At 42.9% G+C, this 16661-nt stretch overlaps 1 protein-coding gene across 4 annotated transcripts in view; it reads left to right on the forward strand.

The window, feature by feature from the left end:
• Positions 1–16661, forward strand: part of PAK3 (p21 (RAC1) activated kinase 3) — an 88048-nt gene that overhangs the window by 2349 nt on the left and 69038 nt on the right. The gene's annotated exons all lie outside the window — the stretch shown is intronic.

Here is a 16661-nt window from a genome sequence, read left to right on the forward strand (position 1 = left end):
TAAAGATAATTAGGAAGCTATGGCACTGCAGACAGATACGATTATAAGCAACAGGAGAAAAATTTTAAGAACAACATTAAATCCTCCCCCAAGAAAGTAATGGAAAAATGGGTACCTTTACGTGTCAAATCCTACGTGTTCAAAGCTTGAGTGATTTGGCAGAATTCAGTAAAGAGGTGACATTACGCCTTCCAAAAGAAATCACATTGGGCAGAAACCATCTTCGGCAGAACTTAAATCATCAGATGGTACCATTTAATACCATTGCTGGACAGCTGATAAGCTGCCGTCGTACAAAACTTGAACGATTTAATTGAACTCTATAAAGAGGTGGAGTCTTTCTACAACACCATGTTCGGAAGAAAGCAACCTCAGAGGAGCCTAAATCATTGAGTCTTGCCATTTAAGTATCTGTGTCAGACAGCAGGTCAGCTGCCTTCAGACAAACTTAAATGGTTTAATTTGAGCTCTATACAGAAGTGCTAAGCTGTCTTCAGAAAAGACTTGAGAAGACAGCATCTTCAGAAGAGCCAGAGTCATTAAGTCATGCCACTTAACTTCACTTGCTTGGTAGGGCTAAAGCCCCAAGTAAGTTGTTATAATCTCAGGACTGGACTTTGATGAAGACTCTGAGAGCGCGAAGATCCATGATTTGGACCAACAGTCCACCTCTGTTCATTGCTTCACTGTCACCCCCATTTTCCACTGCCATAATGAGTGATACATCCTCATCACCTCTGGAAACCGTCTCAAGATCTAAGTGGAAACTCTACAGAGCCTATCACGTTTACTAATTTAAGCTATGTAAACTCACGTTATTCTTTTTATGTAATATACTGTTGTTGTTTTACTGTGCAAAAAATTTTTTATGAGGGCGTTCAAAAGTTTACGTGACCTCAGTTCCCCTGCCCTTTATTTCACCTCCTAAAATTATGACTTCCTCAAGCTGAACTCTCCTACCTAGGTGGGGGGGTCATTCAGGAACTTGATATTCATAGGTAAGGAGGGGTTACGATTTCTGTGTTTCTACCTCTTGGTGATTACTTGGATTATACCACAGTCAGTCTTGAATGAATGGAAAGAGCACTGGACCTACTTGGGTTCTGGAGACCTGCTTTCAAGTCCAGCTCTGCCACTAATTATTGTGATTTTGTGCTAATCACTTAGTTTTTTTGATCCTCAGTTTCATCACCTGTTAAATGAAAATAATAAGACCTGGCCTCCCTAGCAAAATATTTTTGATAATCAAATGTAATTCTAAATGTCAGAGTGCTATTAAAAGTGAAATTAAAAAGTGCCAAATAATTGTGAGGTGTTATTACATCTGTATCATTCTGGAACTTACAAACAAACAACTAAAAAACTAGGTTTTAGAATTCTTTTTTTCTTTTTTTTTAAGTAACTTTGTCCCTAACTAGAATCTATATGTCAGTTACAGGAAATTTTAAAAAGAAAGTTAAGGGCTTCCCTGGTGGCGCAGTGGTTGAGAGTCCGACTGCCGATTCAGGGGCCGGGAAGATCCCACATCCCGCGGAGCGGCTGGGCCCGTGAGCCATGGCCGCTGGGCCTGCGCGTCCGGAGCCTGTGCTCCGCAACGGGAGAGGCCACGACAGTGAGAGGCCCGCATACCACAAAAATAAAAAAAAAAGTTAAAATTACCCATAATTTCACAAGCCAAAGATAACTAACTGGGTTGGTGTTTTTCCGCCCAGTTCTTCTTCTCATCGTAGAGAAATTGTTCATCCTTGATAAAAACTTGGAAAATAAAGACAAGAGTATAGAAACAGTAAAAATCACCCATATTCACAAATCTCGGAAACAATGTTAATATTTTAGTGGCTTGATTTCCAGACGTTTTTTTAATGGCTGTATATGCACATACTTTTTTATATAGTTAAAAATCATAATGTATACAGTTTTATATCCTGCTTTTTCACTCAACATTTTATCGTGAACACTTCCCTATATTTTAAAAAAGCTTTCATAAATATACTTTTTGATGGTATATAACATTTCATCCTATAGTAGCATCATGGTTTACTTAACCATTTATTTTGTTCATTATTTGGGATCCTATCCAAATTTTTGTCATAGATAATGTCACATTGTCTATTTCCTTAGTTAAATGAAAATACTTGCTTTGGTGACAGCAGAGGTTTTTGTTCGTTTTAAGGGGTCTCTTTAATAGCTACATTTCATTGACCAAATGGAACTTCAAGAGACAGGTAGAAGAAAAACAAGTAGTAAAAGTAATTTCCAGATGGAGGACCTGTCTCGGTTGGAGGCCTTTCCAGGAGCTGAATCTTGGTGTTAGAGCAAAGTAAGAGGGACAGTTTGCCACGAAATGATGATGCCCCACCTTACAAAGGTTTTCAGAATTTAGACCAGGAAAAGGACATCCTGAACAAGTGGGCGTAGTACCTCTAAAGATAATCAATGTTAAGGACTGGAAGCTTGGAAGAACATGTGGGAAAGAAGCAGGTGAGGCTGCCTGTGGAGGTGGCGTGTCCTATGTGACGTCTGTGTCTTCTGAAGCGCGCTTATGCGTCTTGTGTCTTGTGCTGTACTAGAGCATTAGGTGTGCTTCGGGGGCATGCGATGCTGTATGAAGGGCTGTGTCTTCAGTGAGCACAGTTCACGTGCATTTCGTTTGTGGGAAATCGAGAGAGTTGGGAGCTGGTGAGCCTGCAAATGGAAGTGAAGGCCCCCCTTCCTGGAGGCGTACGAGGGGATAGTTGGCTAAATCAAATCAAGACGAATAGGAAGCGATCTGTCATCTACTGATCAGTTCCTACGTGCCAAGCTGTGTGACGGGCACTTTATGTGTATTGAATCTTTACATCCTTACAACTACTCTGTATTAACCCCTTTTTACAGACGAGGCCATTTAAGCTCAAAGCGTTTAAGTAGACAGCCTAGAGGGTCACATAGCAAACGATAGACGCCAGAGATCTCCCAGGTGTCTCTGACTCCAAACCCTATGCTTGTGCTACTCTATCACACTGCCTTGAAACAAGACAGAGGGATAGGTGGTAAAAACTATGCTCCTAGCATCCAAAAGCCAGCAGTGGCTTTCATTTTTCCTTAAGAAGATGGCAGTGCACTTTGAAACATATCTGAATTTCAGAAGAGGGGACTTTTTATTGCCACTCAGAAAGAAAGAAAATGTTTTCTCATGTCTTTTTGGAAAGAAATGATGGCAAGAAAATACTCTTGACAAGAGAGATGTGCCAGCATTTGATTTGGGTGCTTGATGGGTTAGATTCTCATTTGGTATGTGTACTTTATTGGCTTACATGTTGCTTACTTTAGAAGCTTGAGGTTCTAAATTGAGTGTGTTCATATATGTGAAAAAGTTCTTTTTTCTTAAATTTTACTGAAGAAAAAGCTCTTCAAGTGCCGTATAGTTTTGTTACTGTGTTGCCTACAGACTACTGTGATAATTCCTAGAGTATGTCATCTTCTATATACACTACACAGCAGGAAGCATTACTGTGCAACAATTATATTAAGGAAGACTCAGTTATCCTTTATGGTCTTGTTACTCAAATGTTTTGGTCAATACACGTTATTAACTTTCATCTAATTAATGCACAATAAAAAATACTTAGTGTGATAACTAGACTGAACAGTATGCAGTCTTTCTTCGGTGATGCTGAAGACCCTTTGGGATCTTGCAGTAGCTCAAGGTTATCTTCCTTGCACTAACTATGAGTGGGAGTCTCAATTAATTGAGGGTTCTGTTAGCAGAAAGTCAGATGCCAGAGACCACTACATCCTGAATGGTGTTTACATTCCTCTTGGTTCTTCAAGTGTAGACCATGCAGCTCAGCGAAGAGCGCTCTTTGGAGGTCACTGCCTTGCCCTTTGGGGAGCGAAAGGGCACGGCATCTTGCTTGTCCTCCATGGTCAGTGCTCTGCCCCGGAGAAGAGCCTCCTGTACTACTCCTTTACTCCTAGAAGTCCTCTGTGTTTGAAATGGGAAGAAGGTGGGGTAAGGATGCACTCTTATCTACTAGGACCCGTGCTTCTACTTCAAGGCCCGTAAACAGGGAAACTGGGCACAAATATGGTGGCCCAGTAGAACCAGCAGACAAATTCAAGGAAAGTATGGAATGTGGGATTAGGAGATAAACAGAGGAAAGGAGAGAAGCAACGGGGCGAAATAAATTGAGAGAGGAAGTAGTGTATGAGAGGGAGATTAGGAGATGGAGAAGGTACAGGAAATGGATGAGAAGAGAGGAAGACAGAAGAGAGATGTATCAAACATTAAGATGAAGGGTTGCAAAGAGAGTGAATTTGACACCAGCTAAGGGATATGATGGAGTTGCTTTCCTCAAAACAAATGAGGCCTCCTCCACCCCCTTTCAAACGTATTTTTGCCCTATATCTTTATCCACGTGATCAGAAGTGTCCAGTTGAGGACATGGCCTCATACTTGCCTTTTGTTTTCCAACATTTTCCATTGAAATTGTTGCATGTGTGAATTGGGTGTAAATGAGAGTTGGAACCGGTGTGTGTTGCCTGGAAGAAGATAGGTAAGAGTCAAGTTCATGATGATTTGCCAGAATGATCACTTTTGCTGAAAGTTTTTGAAGATGATACCACTGAAGGTGATGGCTGTCTGCTTGTATGTGAGTGGGAGTCACTAAAAGGGCTCACACGGGACCATCATTTCCTTTTCCCCGTCATCCTCATGGAACACCCAACCTCCGAATTGGGCTTGTAGCTACTCTTGCGGAATTGGGTACCACTTTGTGTTTTTATCTACACATTAAAGGCTGCTGGTTTATGGAGAGCATATATTGTTTTTCATAGCCACTGAAGACCTGACAGGAGGAAACGGGCTTACTGTTCCACCAGAGGGAATGGAACAAGCCATAAAGAAATTCCAGATATGCCGATTAAATATTATGAATTACCAAGGGTGAAATTTTCTAGGTTCTTTATGGGGGGGGGGTGTCTCATGACTTTAGCAGGTTCTACCTGAAGGCAGGTGAAGGAACCTTCCACCATGGGCCTTCCCAACTATATACTTCTGGCGTTTGCTAATATAATGAAAGACGTAAGAGCAGTGAATGTTTAAGATAGCCCAGTTTAATAGCCTTTCTTGGTAGTTATATTTGCAAGGACATCATTCATAGCATGGAAGAGCTGGGTTTAAGGAGTGACAGATTACTTAATTCTCCAGCAAACACAGTCACCCTGCTAATACGTATATTCCTGGTGAGATGATGTGTTTGATGGTAGTTGTAGGGGTGTTACCAGCGTTCGATGTACTTTCATATCAATCACCCTCTTCAAACCTCCTGTGATGGGGGCAAGGTTTATCCATTTTGCAGAGGAAGGCAGAAGTTTAGAGAGGTTAACTGACCTCCACAAACTCGCCCCACTACTAATTACAAAGCAAAGCTGGCCTAGAATTTAGATCCCCGACTCCTGGTCCAGTGGCGGTTGACTATTATACCACTTGCCATAAAATGAGAGTCACCTAACTCGTTTTGAAAATAGGTTTTGGCCAATGGAATATGCAGAAATGGAATTTTTATGGAAGCGGGTGGAACTTAGGTGAATCTGACCCATTTTCTCATTCAGCAGTTAACAACAGTAGTCATGCCTTTTTATAAGTTACTCCTCCTAAGGGCCTAACTTGCTAGCAGAAAGTAACAGCCTTTGTAAAAAAAGAAAATAGTTAATTTTTTCCCCCTGATTCCTGTGTTATTTTTTTTGCCTTTAAAATATTTTTCTGTTACAAAAGTACTATCTGATATTGTTATAATTAAAATAAAGAACTATATTAAAATAGAAGACAAGGGTCACCTCTCATCCCTCCGTTTGGGTTCATTCATAATCCAGTATTTAAGGATTTGGGCCCTTTTCCTCATTTACTCAACATCGGTTTCCTTTTCTGCTCAGAATCGGTATGTATTTTGCCCAAGATGCTAGGTTTAAGCAGAAATATATCCGTTACGTAGAACCTCTTTTAAATCTTTTACCAACCTTGCACTATCAATTTCTTTAAATTCTTAGAGCCAAGAGTAGAATCTATTTTTATGCCTAACTTTCCATTGTAGTTACCACATAGTACTTTCACGTATTTCCAATGGGAAAAATAAATTTTGAAGGTCCACAAAATGTCATTCTTTCTACCAAAAAAAAAAAAGAGGAAAACTAGGAGGTGAGGAATTCCTGTGGGTCCCCTCTCATAATATGTCCTCAAACAGGATATTTGTTTATAGAGCAGGAGTGCCAGAAACTCGAACTGTCCTTGCAGAAGTCAGTCCCCCTGGAACTGTTTGCCCTCACAACGAACACTCGCCTTTTTGACACCACCTGCAGGGCTGCTGTCGCCATAGAAAGAACTGTTTCGGGATACTTATTCTTACCCGAATTATAAGACCTCGTACATTTTCCTGGCTGGGGGCTGGGTAGGCAGGCAGTTATGGAACGGTGCGCTCAGTGACCCACAAAGCAGAGGATGGAGCAAAATGGCATTTTTTAACTTAAAAACACCAACTCCAGTACTTAATTTACTTTCCTGGTAGTTAAGTAGACACTAAGGCATTTTAATTCTTGAAATACCACAAGGGTAACATTTTGTAAACGATCTTTGTGAGGCACTGCCTCTTAGTAAGTTGGAGAAATTATCGAACCACTGAATGCGCCTCTCACCCAGCTAAAGAGTGACCAAGTCACTAAGGATCGTCTATTGGGAAAAGTAAAGGTTGTCACCCATAGGAGATGAATGGCCCTTTAAAAATACTTCTGTATCCTTCCAACATGGCGTTCCCAGAGCAAAGCCCAGGAATATTGAGGTGAAAAACAAGTATTTTAGTATGATGGATCTCTAACCCTGACACCCTCACTGCCCCTGCCAGAAATGACCCCATGTCGGCGCAAGTTGTTTGGCCTCGGGAACCCATGACACTGAGTACAGATTGCACCTGGGTAGGGGGAGTGCCACAAAGCGGGGAGAGGAGGGAGGGCTTCTAGTGTCAAGCTAGGGGTTGTAGGACAAGCAACCCTCCTAGGAGAGCTCCAACTCCAGCAACTCCAGTATGAGCCTCCTGGCAAAATGTCTTTTTAGACCTCCTTTGTCTCAAAGGAACTTTCTGGAAGATCACAGGATAGAGACAGGTGCAACCAGCCAATGCCTAAATCTGAGTTGTGTGCGGACTTTGAGCCCAGATCTAGTTTATTAGCTATCGCGATTTAAAAATGAGATAGAACAGAATTGGATGTTAATGTCGGCTTACCCGGAGCATCTTTTGTAGTTCACTTATATGCTTTACTCAGAAAAGATTTGTGCCTGCTTTTTGTGTGCCTAGCTCTGCACTGTGTGTCGTGGGACGGGGAATACTGCACATACGATAAGATTCCCTGTCCTCAGGTGACTTTCAATCTAGGTGCAGAAATCAGACACGCAGTTTATGCAGGAAACGCCCAGTAAGTGATCCTACGAGGCAACAGATGCAGTGGCAGATAGGTCCTCCCATTCCATCCCCACCATTCATTTTCTTCCTCAGTCTGTGTGAAACAGCGACCATTTTGAAGCCTGCCCCTACCATCCCACGTGTCCCTAGCAGCACAAAGCTATCTGGCTTGTCTTCCAGAAGACGCCTTTTCTATCATATCATCCACCTGCTCAAAGCCTTTCCCAGCATATTCGTTATCACTGTCTCCAATTTCATCTTCCTGATTTCCAAGACTACACCCTACCCATTTACCCTTCTGTCTTCTCACTTCCTTGTCAATGTGCTGTATCCATTTCAGCGTCCAAGCTTTGCCTCTCCCGATTTTCCTGCTTGCGATGCCTTACCTTTCCTGCCTACCCATTCTTTAAGACCCATCTCCCAAATCCTACCTCCTCTCCAGTAAGCCCTCACTCTCCGCCACAGTTTTCTGATCTTCTTTTATTTTGACATGCTACAGCATTTATACTCTATTTTCCCCAACTTAGCACCGAATTTTCGTTGGTCTGGTAGTATCAGTTGTTGCTTCTTGTTTGCTAAGCTTCTTTCCCCAATGAGATCACAAACTTAGAATATTACTTTAGTTCCTAATGAGTCACGCAGCACAGTCTGTCACTACACTGGTCCACAGTTCCATGTATACTGGTTAACGGACCTACTGGCTGGTTCAGAGGAAAAGGAAGCTGGGGCAGTAGCAAGAGAGGCTTGTTCCTCAGAGCCAGGGCTGTGAAATGCTTGCTGTTTAGAACTAGCCAGCCTAAGTGCTTTTTCCTTTGGAAAAATTGTTTCTGCATTTAAAAAATACATTTTATATAATATTTCGGTTTTCTCTTTCTGTATTTATATGGCTTCCAATGTCACTTTTTTTTATTATGCCGTACACCGTAACTTTGCGTGCTTTCCATCGCTTTTTTAAAAATAATTATTGTTCTGTTCTTTTAGGCTAAATTTACGTAGGAGAGCATTTCTCTATGTCTGTCCCCTGTTATTCTTTTTCTTTACCTGCATGCTCTGTTTTGAAGGAGCTAGAAAGTGTTCTAAAAAATAATTCTGGACGTGACATCCAATGAGAAGGCCCAACAAAACTTCCAGGAATTTTAGGGGAAGATGACAAGTGGAACTCCTACAACAAGGAAGACTCAGGCGACAGATTTCTAAAATGCTTTCAGAAGGCAGGCATAGCACCATCCTGGGATTTCATCCAGGGGAGAACTGGCTGCTTTGCTGTACCTCGAACCCTGCACAGCTGTGTTGCCAATATATGCTTTTGGCCCCAAAGTGTCACCAGGCAGGAGGTATACCTGAATGAGCACAGAGGCATCCCTAGTGCGGGGAAGACAGCAACAACGCCATCACCGCCAGCTGCAACTATAACAACTACTCTAAAACATACCCTCCCACCCCCCAGCCTTCTTGGGGAACCTGGATCAATGTCTCCTTATCCATGAACACATAATGGCAAATAGGCATGACCTGTTTCCATATATTGGGTCTCATTTCATATAATGAAGGTCATTCATTCATCCATTCATTTGTTCACTTGCTTATTCGTTAAATATCTATTGAATCAAGTACTATGCTAGATAGATGTTGGGGTACAGAGGTGAATAAGTCCCAGTTCCTGCCTTTAAGGAACTGATGGCCTAATGAGGGATGCAGACAAGTCAGTCAATGAGTAGAGATCAGCGTGGTAAGTGCAGTAGAGAAGTGAGCACTGAGATGGGGCATCTTTTGAAGACTGAGGGAAGGGAGCAGTTGGGGAAGGCTTCCTGGAGGAGGTGACCACTCAACTGAGGTGAGTCTTAATGAAGGAATAGAACCAGCTAATAAAAGTTGGGTGGCATCCCAGACACAAGGAGCAGCATTATGAAGGCAGTAGGCGTGACACACTATTAGTTGAGGTTCTATGACCGTAACTACAGGTAGTCCAGCATAGCTAGTGCATAGAGTGCTGGTGGGGGAGGCATGGAAGACAGAGCTGTGGAAGGAATTGGGGATCGGGTTCTGGAGGGCTTATATGTGCAATGCTAAGCACTTTGAATATGATTCTGAAGGCGATGCAGAAACATTGAAGCAGGGGAATAATAATCAGATTTGTGTCTCACAGTATCACTCTAGCCACAGGAGAAGAATGAATGTGGGTGGGGGGTGGGCGATGAGAGAAGACAAGTCAGGCTATGGGATTCAGGTAGGTGAGAAATGACAGTGGCCTGGCCTAAGGGCCAGTGTTGTAAGAATAAAAGAGGGCAACGCAGAGGGAACATTTATGAGGAAGAATTAATAGAACTAGGCAACTTATCAGATGGTGACAAGAGAAACTAGAGGAGGGTGAGGTAGGGAACACAAGAGGAGTTGTAGTTTCTTATTTTACATGGGGAAAGGCAGTAGAGAATTCACTTTCTTTTGAAAATATTTCGAGTGAGGGGCCTGTGAGGCATCCAGATAGAGGTGTTCAGTCAGGGGACAGCAGAGAGGTCAGGGCTGGGGATCCATCTGGGGAGTCACGGAAGTCGATAGTGATTGAAGCCGTACAAGTAGATGAGGTGACCAAAGGTAGAGGTGTGTTGATGAGAAGAGATGAGGACCTAGGACAGCTCCTGGGGAATACTATTTAAATTGTCTACAAGAGACCCAGAAATGTAGGAATAGACTCCAGGAAAGAATTGTGTGAGAGATGGTGGGGAGAAGTTAGTTTCATGAAGTGCATGGTCAGCAATGTCAGTTTTGACTGAGAGGTCAATGGTTGTAAGGACTGGAAAATGGCCGTCTTCAGGGAGGAGATCAATTTGGGACCTCAGAGACTCATTGCCGTGGTTTGAAGAGTGAGGGTTAAGGGAGTCTAGATTGCCTTTTCAAGAAGCCTAAGCTAGAGAAGGAAAATTCGAGAGACTATAGCAACTAAAGAAAGCTGTGTGATGGCAGGAGGTTTCAACTTTTAAGGACTAGAGAAATCTCAGCATGTTTTTTTAAAGCCAAATAGAAGGTGTTAGTAGAGAGGGAGAGATTGAAGATACAAGAAGAAATAGGAGGTAATTGATAGAGTGAGACCCCTGGAGAAGTGAGAGGGACAGGGATCTAGAGCACCAGTGAGGGCATAAACCTCAGGTAGAAGGAGAGGACACTGTTTCCGGTAAGATGTGAAGGGAGATGTTACTGATGGAGATAAATTCATAGGAGCGGGACAGGAAGTGAAGTCAAAGGAGTTCCAAACTGATGGCCTCCGTTTTTCTCAGTGAAGTAGAAGGAATTTCTTACGCTGAAAGTAAGGGAGGAGAGAATGAAGCAGAAGTTTGAGCGAAGTTGTGAAATTCTAGAATATTCGCTAAGAGCAGTGGGAAAGGAAGTTGGCCAGGGTCAAGAAGGATACTGCTCAGTGCCATTGATGACCCAATTCCGTCTGTGACCTTTATAGTAAGCACCGATCTGCATGGCTGTGTGATTCTTTTTCCCCCAACAACTTTTACCAGCCTCCGTATGGAAATGGAGATTTCACAGTTGGATCCTGTCAGGGTAAGGTTTTGTGGGAGAATTGCAAGAGGGGGTCACAGGAGCACAGTTCCCAGGGCACTGGCTTAAGAGAAGTTTAAATGATGGACCACAGAGTCTAGGCGAGGAGGAAGCTGAGAAATTGGCTAAAAATGGAAAGGATCCAGGGATTGGAGGTTCAGTTGACATCAAAGAACAAGTCAAATAGGAATAAGGTCATGAAAGAGTGAGAAGGCTAGCAGGATGCGAGGCTGGACCCAGAGAATGAGATAACAGGTTTATTTCAGAGAGTATTTCAGAGAAAGGGTCATTCTGGATAATGAAGAGGCCTGGGGTAGCTGTGGTTCTCCACTCTGTCTGCACATCATCTGTGGTGCTTAAAAAAACCACTTGCCCATGTCTCATCCTCAGAAATCCTGATATAGTAGGTTCTGAGTGGGCCCAAGGTGTTGGGATTTTTATGAAACTCTACAGGTTATTCTGATGAGCAGCCCTGGTTGAGAACCACTGGTTTAATGGTGACCATGGGAGTGGATTGAAGAAGTGGAAAGGAGATGAAGTTCATTAGAGCTGAGGGAGGTCAAGGAGTTAAAAGGAGAGGGTGTGTATGAAAGAGGTGTCCGTTTGTACATTATGTTTCACAGAGAGATGACAGCACTGAGTGTTGGAAAGTATACTGCGAGCCACAGTCCTCAGTGGATACGACGACTTGGCCAGGAGAACTAAATGGCAGTAACCTCAAAGGAGGGGGCTTTGTAGGAAAGTGCAGAAGTACTGATCTCAAACAAACAATATGGAATAAAAAGGAGGAAACTCTGCCCTTCTCCATTCCCCTGGACCTAAAGACTTGGAATGGGGAAGAACCGTCATCGTCCATCAGGATTATCTGAGGAAGTGATACCTTCGTTGGATAGTAGGGTTTAAAATTATTTTTCTCAACCCCAGCTGCTTAATGGAAATACCGGAGGGCATTTAAAAATTAAAGGTGCTGAGGTCTACCCCAGACTAAATCTGAATCTCTGGGGGCAGGGCTCTGAAATCTCTCTCTCTCTCTTACTTTTTTGAAGTTTCCCACATGAGGGTGATGCACAGTGAAGTCTGAGGACCTAAGGCAAGAAGTCAACAGTGCATTTAATGAAGAGGTTGAAGTAAAGGTGTAGGGGGATTTTAATGGAGTAAGCCCTAGTCACTAGAGAAATGCAGAACATTGGGGTCGGGGTGTACAGGAGGTGACAGATGACTTCTCTTTCTTTAAAATGTAGTGGGGGGGGCTTCCCTGGTGGCGCAGTGGTGGAGAGTCCGCCTGCCGATGCAGGGGACGCGGGTTCGTGCCCCGGTCCGGGAAGATCCCACATGCCGCGGAGCGGCTGGGCCCTTGAGCCATGGCCTCTGAGCCTGCACGTCCGGAGCCTGTGCTCCACAACGGGAGAGGCCACAACAGTGAGAGGCCTGCGTACCGCAAAACAAAAACCAAAAAAATGTAGTGGGATGGAGAAAGATGTCAGGATGAGAGATTCTGGAGAGATTAGCTGGCCCCTGGAGTTACAGCCAGAACCATGAGCAGGTAGAGGGCCCCAGTGCCAAACACCATTTGTAATCTGTGGTCTAGTCAGCAATTTGTGGTCTTCGTTCTAGGTTCCAGTAGAATATGGTTGATACACTTAGAAAGTGGTACTCGTTTGTTCTTCTGCTCTCTGTAGATATCAACCCAGAGGTGATCAGGCCGCGTCTTATGAGCCCAAGATTCAGGTTAGGATGACTCTTAATATAAACAACCACTGCTCACAGAACTTTCTGGGGGAGATACAGACATTTTAGTATTCCTTAAAAAAAAGAAGAAAAAAGTTCTCAGCTAGTCTCCATTCAGTCAATAACCATTTACTGAAGACTAACGGCTCAAACCTATTGAGGTTTTCTTTTAATGTTACTGAGTAATAAATAGTGTAGCTATTAAGAGCTTAGGCTCTGTAGACACAATTGAGACCTAGGTTCAAATCCTGGCTCTGACACCTGCCAGCTGTGTAATCTTGGATATGTGGTTTAACTTCACTGAGTCTTACTTTCCTCATCTGTAAAACAATAATAATACAATAATAATGCCTGCCTTATAAGATTGTGGTGGAGATTAAATGAGATAACCCTAGAAGCACTTTGCACATGGTGAATATTCCATAGATGATAGTGATTACGTGTGCAGACATAAGCCAGGTGCTAGGGAATGTGAGAATGAATAAGATACAGTCTCTGCTGTCAGATATCTCAGGTTTTAGCTAGAGAGATAGGTATGTAAAGAAGAAATGACAATTCAGTGTTAATAAGGGCCAAACTCAGAGTACACACTGGGTAGCTCTCTGGGAGCAGGAAGAGAAGGGCATTCAACTTTGTCTGCAGAGGGAAGACAGGAAAAGACTTGCCAAAGGAGAGGAAACACAAGAGCGAGTCTTCAAGAAAAAGGACTGGGGCTTCCCTGGTGGCGCAGTGGTTGAGAGTCCGCCTGCCGATGCAGAGGACACGGGTTCGTGCCCCGGTGCGGGAAGATCCCACATGCCGCGGAGCGGCTGGGCCCGTGAGCCATGGCCGCTGAGCCTGCGCGTCTGGAGCCTGTGTCCCGCAACGGGAGAGGCCACAACAGTGAGAGGGCCGCAAAGGACTAATGGGCGCAGATGTGGGGCGTTAAGAAGTAAGACTTCCCAGGCCTCCGTGTAGCATGCGTAAAAGCTTGGCAGTAAGAGAAAAGCTTGGCAGTTGAGGGAGCATGAAATGGGTATGGAACAGCGGGGGCCATAGCAAGAATAGACAGTAGAGAGGTACGCTGGGGGCAGATTAAGCAGGCCCTTGGCTAGCACGCTAAGGAGCATGAACTCTGAACTTCTGGATAATGGGGAGCCATTGAAGGATCTTACAGGGAGGAATGCGGGCAGATATATATATTTCAAAAGGTTACTCCGGCCACAGAGTAATGAATTGCAGGGGGCAAAATTGGAGGTAGTAAGACCAGGTGAAAAATGCCAGTTCCTTGGACTAAGATGATGGTTTGTGGAGATGAAAGAAAGAAGATGCATCCAAAGTGAGTCTGGGAAATAGAACGCGATGACTGATTAAGGTAGAATTAAAGTAGGAGTCAAAGAAGCTCCCAAATTTATGATTTGGGCAGTTGGGCCAGGGCTGAAATAACCAAAAGCCAGAGTAAGCATGTGCCTAAGGCCCAGCACGTCGGGGCACCCAAAATGCGAAAACATTTTGATTTGGGATCTAGAGTAGTTTTTTAAAAGACTTAAGTGAATCATCATAGGAACATCAGAACTTTTGGGGCTTCCTTCCCTTTTTATGCTTTAGTATTGCTTTTATTTGAGAGAGGAGGTCGTAATCTTTTCATTGCTTAGAGCCTCCCAAAGACGGGGAGTCCAAGGCCTTAATCCTTCTCTGATCTGGGTAGTGAGTGCTTATCATTTCACCGAGAACATGGACACTGAAGGAGGAGCGAGTTTGAGCTTCCCGCCTCTGTTACGCTTTGTCCTGCGTGAAGAGAATGGCATAATTAGGCCCGTAAGGGACTGGCAACCAGATGGCCTTAGGGAGACCCCATTAGGCTGATTCACGTCGCTCAGCTGGAGTGGAGTGTTTACGTCTAAGTCAACAGGCTTCAATTGTGCAGCCATTGCTAATGGAGAAGTAGGGAGAGCCTGTTTGCTGGCAAGAGAGGTCATGGATGCAAGTTGATACAATGATTAGAGATGGAGACTAAGCTAGGGGTTCTTAACCTTGAGCCCAGGGGAATTTTGAACCTCTGAAGTTATATGCAAAATTGTGTATATGTGTGTATAGTGCAACTTTATAGACAGAAGTACCACAGCTTTCTTCGGATTTTTCAGAGTGATTTTTGACACCAAAAAGGCCACCAACCACCAGAGTACATTTACTATGAAGTGAATAAAGCTGCTTATTCAGAGTTTCTCACTTGCCTGGGACTCTTCCAAGGCTCTAGAAGAAGCCTTAGCAATTTTGTATTGTTTTTACCTAAAGGGAGCTTTCCTCTCAAATTACATAAGGTCTTTGGTCCCACAGAATCTGTATCTACCCCTGCCAACCGCAGATTAGGGAATTACCCAACATGAGTTAGTATTTGGGAGTGAATGCCATCCAAGAGAAATGAATGCCAAAGACTGCACCAGGAAAGGCAGAAGAAAGGATGCCCATCAAATGAAGAATGGTCACTGAGGGAGGAGGAGAATCAGACCACATTGTCAAGGAAGTATAAAGAGAGGCGGTTAGCCATGTCCAACATGGATGGGAGATCAGGAAAGAGGAAAATAAGAAAACGATTACAGAAGTGGCTGGGACATCTTCAGTGAAGTGGCAAGAACAGAAAGCTGATTGTTCTGTTTGCCTTTCTGGACAAGTAAAAGTGGTAGGTGAACAAGTATAAATGGTAGCTACAGTCCATAAACATGCAGGGGAAGTAGAAGTACCTACCCAAAACTCTAATGTTCAGTTAAAATGATAGTCAATAAAGTAGGCTCACTGTAAATGTGGAATCCATGCTGAACTGAAGTTAGATGGCACATATATACTTTTCAAAATGAGTCCTAAATGTGTTCCATGGCCAGGCAAAGACTTTGAGTGACCCTTGTCCCCCGCCCCCAACCCCAACCTTTCTTTCTTAATCCTCTTACTACTTGAATTTCCATATTTCTGTCCCATATCTCTGTCCTCCGGCTGGCGGATATGGAACAGTGAGAGAGAGTAGAAAGTGAAAAGAAGCCATACGAATGACATTTGAACATGAAATGTTTTGAATTTAAAATTTGTCCTGGATAACCCCCCAAACCAGTGATCCGTTACGATTAGTTAAATGTTGTCTGAAATTGAGGCCAAGGAAACATCTATTTGAACCAGAATGTTCTAAATTTGCCACCCTGGCAACTCTAAAGTTGATTGGTTTCAATGGGGCAAAACTGGTTCATGCTGACTTACCCAGTATTAGGGTGAGTATTATTTTTTTGACTGTGAAATGCAGCCATATCAGAGATACATGCTCAGAGCTGCTGCTCTATTATGGAAGCTAGGAAATGCCATTTTACAATGCTTCCATAATAACTTCCTCCTGTGATCTCTTTTGAGATAGACTAATTTCATTACAGTTCCCAACTTAATTTCTTCAGTGATTATACCTTTAAAGCCTTTTGATTTATTAACTATTGATGTATTTCTTCATAATTGTGTCACTATGAATAATCTGTTACTTGAGAACAATGATTTTGAATGGCTACTATGACAAAATCTATAGGGACATGGAAAAATAGCTACAAACTAAAATGACTAAACCAAGGAATTGGTTTGAGGTTTCTAAGAACTCAATAAAATTAATTCAGTAAAAAGCAACAATTTGTGTTTTGTTTTTTACTAGCAAAGTTATTGCTTTGCAGTAGTATTCTCATTGAAAGAAGACCAAGAGCCTATTAAGCTACTCTTCATAATATAAACGTGAAATTAAAGTTCTAGTTACTTGATATCTAGCTATGGTTTAAAATAGAAACAACTCATAACACTTTATAGATAGCTTAAGCACTTTTCTATTCTTTCTTTCTAATAGTAAGGCTTAGCTTGACTTGAGTCTCATGAATTTCTTCTATAGTATGTGGAATTTGATCCAACAAGACCAGTTAAACACAATATACCTAGATACCTGCTGATTACATCATT

Source organism: Phocoena phocoena, chromosome X, assembly GCF_963924675.1.
Source record: "Phocoena phocoena chromosome X, mPhoPho1.1, whole genome shotgun sequence".
Classification (NCBI taxonomy): domain Eukaryota; kingdom Metazoa; phylum Chordata; class Mammalia; order Artiodactyla; family Phocoenidae; genus Phocoena; species Phocoena phocoena.